This window comes from Accipiter gentilis, chromosome 8, assembly GCF_929443795.1.
Source record: "Accipiter gentilis chromosome 8, bAccGen1.1, whole genome shotgun sequence".
NCBI lineage: Eukaryota > Metazoa > Chordata > Aves > Accipitriformes > Accipitridae > Astur > Astur gentilis.
In genome coordinates, this window is record NC_064887.1 from 10,498,934 (window position 1) to 10,507,276 (window position 8,343).

An 8,343-nucleotide genomic window follows, 5' to 3' on the forward strand; every position below is an offset into this window, starting at 1 on the left:
TCTCAATGCCATGTTGAGACCCCAGCTTCCATCTCAGAAAGTGGCTTGACATAAGCTAATGTTACTGGCCTGCATCCTCCCCTTGCAGACTTTTCACCAGCATCCCACCTGAAGGTATTTTTCCAGCAACACATGGTGGTGAGTTTTACTCACTACTTTTTGCAAAGGCGTGTGGTTCCTGGGTCCTGGGATCCATGTTCCAGCCTATATATACATCATATACATCAGAACCACAGGCACTAATTGCTGTGTGGTGCAGAGGCAGGAGATAACAACAGCTCTATCGATCGGGAACCTTCTGCGTTTCTGAGGAGTGAGGCCTGGTTGGACTCAATGCACAGGATCCTCTGGGAGCTGGTAAGGTTGGGGCTTATGGAGAAGCTGTCTCAACAGTGGGGTCTAAGGGATGAACTGATAGCAGCCTACAGGTACTTCAAGGTGAGGCACAAAGATGACAGAGTCAACCTCTTCTCAACAGTAGAAGACGGTGACACGTGACCAACAGCCACAATCTGTGGCTTGGGAGGTTCAAATTAGACAACAGAAAAAAAATACAAAAGGGTGGTGCATCCAGTGGACAGATACCCAGAGAGCAAGCATTAACCATCCTCAGTTTAACAAGACTTGGTGTACATAATGCCTGTGCACAGAAGCCTGCTTATATTTTTGTCCTCCACATTGTCCTGTGGCAATGAGTTCCACCAGGTAATTATGCACTATGCATTACAAAAGGGGAGCGTAGTTTGTTTATTTTTTAAACCCATGCCTGAGCATTTCAGCCCTCCTGCTTTGGGGTGTTTCCTGTTTACCTCCTCCACACCATGGAGCTCCTATAGATTCCTGTGGAACAGAAAGCGCTATTTCTGAAAGATCAACCCACAGGCTCATCTCAAGCAGATGAGCACATTTAATTTAGAAAAGAATTTCAAAGGTCTTTATTATTATTATTATCATTATTATCATTATTATTATCATTATGATTATTATTCCCTCTTTTCTTTTTAATCTGGTTTACCCAAGGAAACAAAGCTGATGATTGTGCTGTGACAACTGCATCGTTAGTAACTCTGGAAGCACTATAGGAAGGGAAGACAGGGAGATCATTCACTACCAGAAACATCTTTCTGTCTCTCTCCAAGACACTGAGCTATTCCCCTGGTCTTCATCCATCTGAGTGCCTCCCAGCCTGGAGAGTTTAATGCCTGAGCACAGCAGAGATGTTTATGAAGCAGAAAGCACTGAGATAACTATCTAAGTCAAACTTCTCCTCCCTTCAGGAGGCTGAAGCGTGCCTATGAGGCTCCAGCATCCCCAGAGCTTCAACAAACATCCCCACGCAATTTGAAAGCAGGCAGGAACCCTGGGATGCATTAAATATGCATATAGCTCTTGTTAGCCCCAGCTCCCCAAATGACTCATCTGCTTGGCTGGCTGCCGGGTGCCTGGGACTCATTTGTCTCTCAGCAAAATCCCTGAGTTCTCCTGATGAAGGGGAGATGTACTATTGCCAGGATTTTATTTTCCTTCTCTGCAGCCACCACGTCCTTCGGGACCAAACAAAAGGCTGTGGTGCTGGTCACCAGGTCAGATAGAGGCTGACAAGGGAGAGACACTGTGCTATGCAATGCCTGCAGACTTTGGAGAATCTAGGAGTAGCCTTGGATGGGGGAAAAAAAGTCTTTGTGGAGCATAACGGCTCCTGTCCCACTGCCACAGGGATGGGACATGGAGAGGGCTTGGGCTCAGCCAGTGAAGCATATTGCCTTTGGCCAGGCATAGGCAGGGGTCAAGGCTGACCTACCCTGGCAGCAGCCCCACTGGCAGCCCAGTGGGGTTGGGCCATGGGGTGGTGGTGGGGGGTTGCTGGTCTAAGTGGTGGCTCCTGGGTTTAAGCCTGCCCATGATAAGGCTGGACAGTCCTGGGTGAATGCTCACAATAACCATGACATGATCTGGTCTGAGATATTCCTCCTCTCTCGGTGAAAGCTTGTAAAATGTAAGAGAAAAGTTGGGAAGAGAGAAAAAGGACCCAAGGAAAAGCTGTTGTTTCCAAGGGCTAAAAATCTGTCCATGCTGGGAGATGACCACGAATCCACTCAGGATCAGAGAGGGATGAGATGGGTTAATAACATTAAATCCATTTCTTGATCGCGTTCTTGGAAGTGGGCTAGGATGCTGATTCTAGCAGAGAGTTTCACAACTGAAGGCAAGAGTGTTTCTCTTGAATGTGTGCAGCTTTTTCTTTCTGGAGGCTGATGGCTTTGCTAGTGCAGCCCGGTCAGCCTGATTCCCTCATGCAGGTCAGGGAAGGACAAATGACTCATAAGTGTTAAGAAAACCTCAAGTGCCTGCAAGAGTGTGGCATTCAGCTCCCTACTGAAAAAAGACCCTGAGTCAGAGCTGAAATGCCAGCAGTGCGTGGGGGGACTACTGCATGTCTGCATGAATGTAGAACACAGCAACAACAAATGAGGTCTCTTACATGACAGTGTCTCTTCCTGTAGAGGTGGCTGTGGGGAAACAAAAACTTGGTCTGCCTGCAAATTTCTTGAAGGTCTCAGTGGAACATAATCCATTTAGCTCCAATGAGGCACCTTACTTTGATGCTTTGAGGTGATGGCGTCTGCTACTGACATCCATAGGGCAGGACTCACTACCTGTGTAGTCACTCAGTGCTGGCCACACTTTGACTGCCCCAGGGTCTCCAGTCTCTTCCAATGTCTGAACCCACCCAACCTTTCCCCCATTCAAGCTGTCTCACCGCTGGAGCAGCCACAGGTCCCTCGGCAACAAGGATAACTGGGATAGCAGTGTTCAGATGATACTCATGGGATCCTAAGTGAATCCAGCAGCTCCATGACTGCTCCTTCTTAGATGTAACTGGCACTTATTCTCTCAAATCACGTGTTTTCATGGAAAACTTGAAGGAAGTTTGGGACTTTGCAGAAGCCCTGGATTGTACGGCTTCTCTTGCAGAACAGTTGGGTCCAGGTGCTAGCTGCTGGGGTACAGGGTTGTTCCATACTCAGCAAGTGGTGGTATGTATTTAAAATCCTCCTGCTGGGAACAACAATCATGAGGGGGAGGAAGAGGATCCATATTTTCAGGATTCTTCAACTTGTATGACTCTTCAGCCTGTGTTAGGAGAAGCATCGCTGCCATTTGGGTAATCCTCCAGCAGCTATTTTATTATTAACTTTAATGAAGCTGTACCACCTGGGAGTTGCCGTACTGGAACAGACCTCTCCTTTGTCATTTAATATTTTATATCCACAGGGCCAGTTACCAATTGCTTTGGGCTATGCCCTAATGACGGAGTGAGGTAAGCATCCGTTCATGTGGCTGTCAGGTGAGCATATGTAACAGCTGGCAGTCTCGGAGCAACTTGCTGTAGGCATCCTGGGCTGGAGGCCAGGACCAGCACTGCGCTCATGGTCTCCCTCCCTCTTACTCATCTTGCAGTCTTCCAGTAGTACCAGGGTTCTCCACACTTGTATGCACTGGGGGGAGTAAGAGCTGAGATGTACGCAAGGTCTCGGTCCCAGCCTAAACTAGCAGGGTGGATGTGTTGGTTTTGGTAGCTATGTATAGGTGGAGGTAATGTTATGGAAGGCCTTGATTTCTCATGCTGTGGCAAAATGTTCTGCTGTTTTGGTGACTGTGCTCACTTCTGACAACTTTTTTTCCTTCAGTCCTTGGACTGCTTCTGTAACCCATAATTGACCTTGTTAGAAATTCAGCTAATGTCTTCTCTGTGCTGGAAGCAGCAGCCCCAGCATCTCATCTAAGTCCTTCTTGCTTGACTTTGCAATCTGCTTGATATTACTGTGCTCTGATTCAAAAATAAACACCTAAGTAGAACAGGAATGCAGTGAAATGGAACTGGGATGCTGCATTTGAAAATGTCACCACTCAGAAGGAAAATCATCTTCCCACTTCTGTTCCTAGCAGTTATGATGATTTCCTCCCCAAGACACCCTTTTTGTGCTATGACTTCCAAATTCATTAAAACTCACAGACATTCTCATATTATACTGTCTTGTAACCAGCCCATAGCAGTAGGAGGATTAAAAAAAGCCACTTCTGCACAAGCATGTAACAGAAGACTCTGAAAGCCTCCTTCTTTGGTGCTGACCACTCGTACAGCAGCACCTCTGAGATCTGATGAGGATATCAACCCTCGCTTGTGAAAGTTTTACTTTTGACAGTATTTGTACATGGATAAAAAAAAGTCTTGGGGCTTGTCTAAATCTCTAGACAGCGCAGATAGCTGTAGCATGCACAGTGTCATAGGATGAACCTGTGGCATCCAGAACTTTGGCCAGAGAGGCTGTTACTCATCTGGGTAATATCCTGAGGAAGCCAAGGGCATGAGACAGCTTAGCCCTGTTCATTTTAATAAGAATATATCATCAAAACACCACGTGTAACATCACCAGATCTCACCCTTCTTGTCCACATTGCATTGACAATGATGGCATAGGCACCACGTAAATAATCAATACCAAGTTTTAACACTTAAGTCAGGCTACTTGGACACAGCCCCCTGTGTCTGCAGTGGCTGTCCAGGGGCATAGTATTTGGGATAGCACGCAGTCTGCATTTCCCCTTCCTCTCCTAAACAGGACACCATAGGAAATGGGTTGGAAGGATTTCTAACGGGTCCTGCTGAGTCCGGCAGAAAAGTGAGGAGACACTGAGGATGAAAAGCAACCTGGACTGCTAAAGTCACTTTGCTGCTGCTGAACAGCTGTTTGGGGTAGATGGGAGAGTTCAGTGGTATGCAGTAACAGCCTCTAATGATCAGCTTGTACAGTGGGCACAAGCATTTTTCTGCTTGTTTCCAGCAGGTTTCGTTTGTTGGTTTCCAGCAGACCAGACGTTTTCCAGGTCCCATGTTACTTAGGCTTTCCATTAAGTACACACAGTTCAGTTTTCCAGGTCCCATGTTACTTAGGCTTTCCATTAAGTAGACACAGTTCAGGATCTCCGTCCCAGTGGGCAGTGGGGTGGCACTGTGTGGGGGTGTGAGTACTCCTCATGGGTCTGGCTACAGGAAAAGCAGGTTCCAGCCTGGTGTTCACACCCATATGGGCACTTTTAATGTCCATTTTGAGAACTTTTCCTTGTCCCCTGCTGTGAACAGCTTTGCCAGATGGAACACTGAAATATGGTCTCTAGAGGTAGAGATATCTCATGCTACCCATAAAGCTACACATGAATCATAAGGTTTCCTGAAAGAAACAGCATTTTTTTTTATTTTTTTTTATTTTTTTTTTGGAGTGGGGGAGTGAAGAAGGGACATTCACAAAAAAAGAATGACACAGAAGCTTGATCCTGGCAAATGTGATTGCGTAAGTGTGTCTCTGGGCTTAATTGCCTAAATGTGAAGTATCATTTTCGGAGAAACTGAGCTTGTACAAATTCCTTGAAGAGCAGAGGGAATGGAACATGCTCTCTGTCCTGAAAATCAGACTAGACTAGATTGTAGGTGCTTAAATATAGATTTAGGTGCTTGGCTGTGGGCAGATAAGAGAGGAATAATTCTAGTTGAGGCTTGAAATCATTTTAGTAGTAAAACACAGGCCAAAGTACTGTGTTCCAATTGTAACACTGCTAAATCAAAACTAGCTTTGGTAATTACTTCATATTTGCCTAACAGCTAGCATAGATGGCTCCTTATCTTCTCTGCTGTGTGCTGCATGGGTAAAAATCAGACATGTACTTGAAAAGCTATTAAAAAATAAAAGGAAAAGTCATGTGGAAGAACTACTTATTTTACTGCGGTTAATAAACCAATTATACTGTTTGAAGAGGTGCTTTTTTCTTCACTTTTTGTGGGACTTGGCCCTGAAATATTAGCATAACCATTTCCTAGAAATACCATGCCTATTCTATGAAAAACAACAAAATGAAAAGCAAAATACTTTTGTTTCTCTTGCTTTATAACAGGCTAGATTGAAACTTAAGATTTGCTCTCTGGTTAAGTGTGTTGTGCAGCTGGGTTATCTTGCAAGTAACAAAAGGGACAGAAAAACAAGGGTTCAAGTATATACATCTTGCTTTGAGAACAGATGCCTACTTTCACAAGCAGAAGATGCTATGTTGTGTAACAGTCCTTTAACCCAGCAGAGAAATGTGTAACAAGAAGCAATGGATGGGAATTAAATACCATGATGAATTCAGTTTGAAAACATATTACAAAAGTTTGAGATGATCTCCCCTGAACTGCAACAGTCCTAGATGTCCAGAGTCTTAATGTGCTCGCATGGATTTGAGCTACTCTCGCAGACTACCCTTTACTTCTGTTCGAGTGGAGGTACACATGAGAAGATGTTCAGATGTAAGTCCTGAACTCTTCAAGGATAAAAGGTTTAGATGTCTTGTGGAAATAGGTGGGCAGCCAGTGGAGAGCGAAGACTACTAATGCCCTCCCTGAGGGGAGAGGGAAACGCAAGTGTCCTCAGCCTGGATGGACCACCAGAGATTCACGGGGGGCAAAAGCTGCTGGGAGTGGCTTTGCTGTGGAGAAACCTTCACCTGGGCTTGCATCTTGTTAGACATCAGAGCACTGCACCAATATGCACACAAGTGCATCCCTAAAAAACCAGGCTTCAATGCTTCTGCTGTTTGTAGACCATGCTCTTCCACACCAGCTTGGTGGAAAGAACAAAGCATGCTTTCATCCTGGGAGAGGATACCACAAAGATACCACTGATGTTCAGTAGCCCCACACTATCCTGGGACTGGCAGGCTTCAGCTGTCTCAGGCACTGCTCTGCTTCTGGGCTGTTTCCTTTGAACCCAGGTGAAGAACTGGCAGCTCTCTCAAACTGTGGTGCATCTTCCCGACCCCTTGGCAGAGAAGGCAGCAAAAGCAGGTAACATATGTCTTAACTTGCCTTAGATTTGCTGAGCTTGTGGCTTTGAGAGTTGTGGGTACCAAGCTGCAAGTTCACACTGAAACCATACAGCGCTGGGACACTCCGGGGCTAAAGCTGTAATTCACTAAGCTGAATTTGGTGTTTCTCTTGAGTCATTTTAACAATAGCCAACACTAGCAGAATTGAACAGCTTTGGGTGAAAAAAACCTGTTATCAACAACAAGTTATTGATCCTATATGTGGCAGCAGAGTTGAAAGTTTTGGGCCAGTGTAAGTAAAAGAGGTTGCTTTCCCTCCATGGCAACTTGGAGATGGTTTCTGGTGCTCTGGAGGTGGGAATGGCTATAGCTCTTTGCCATTCACAGTCCTACAGGCTCTTTGCCCTGTGGCAGTTACCATCTCCAAGGTGAAATGTGGTAACCCTGTGTGCAAATTCCCAGATCTTTGCAAACACAAAATAAAATGAGTCAGAACATCTATATAGTGACTGTTAAAGTCCTGCTAACTTGATAACTTGCAATTTGCTTTGATTCTTCCAGGCATATTCAGGTTCTGCTTCAAAATTTCCCATTATTTATCTGATATCTGTAGCCACGCAGTGCAGTGAAGCTTGCAGTCTCTAGGTATGAACATCTCCTGCTTCCCAGCAAAGCTAGCATCTCCACTGATGTTTGAAATCCTAATGGAGAAGATACTTTATCACAAATGAGGTAGGGAGTAGTATTTCACAGGAGTTCTTGTTAGACTTGATTTCAATCTACTCTTTTTCTTTTGATATGAACTCTAAATTTACCAAGTTTACATCTTTTCATTTAGTCTGCCACAATGAGCGGAGAACTGTCACCCAAACTGAGAATAACCTTATAAAACATCAGTCTGAGCTGATATGGAAAAGAGCTATTTCTTGCCAGGTGTACTTCTCTGCAAATGAATCCACCTCCCTGCTCAGCCTTATGGTGGGCAATAGCACTGATAAGCGTCTCTTCCCAAGAGACACCTAAGAAGTAGATCAGAGCTTCTCTTTGTAACACTAAAAGAAGGGACTCCTCTGCAAACTCCAAAGCAGGATTTCTGCTATTAGTGAGCCTTTTTTCTCTTGGAGCTCTTGTGCAGAGCTGGCACCTTGTAGCTCTGCTGAGAAGGAAACCTGATTATTTTTCCAGTCAGATATATTTGCAGGCAATATAACCAATCTAAAAAGGGATAAAGCTGGGAAAATTACAAGCCTCATTCAATAGTAATTATTTAAAAAGATTTAAAAAAATATTTGAGTAGCATATTTGTCTTTGCCCCAGTGTTCTCACACTGCTGCCCCTCTTCTGTAGCTGTATTGGCCACAAAGAAGGAGACTTATCTTTCACTGCCAGATAAAAAGGGGCAGCAGTTCTGGGGAGGCAAGGAAGTAGCTGCAGGAAATAAGGCTCTTGTCTAAATTATTCAAGAGAGCATGGAAAAAATGA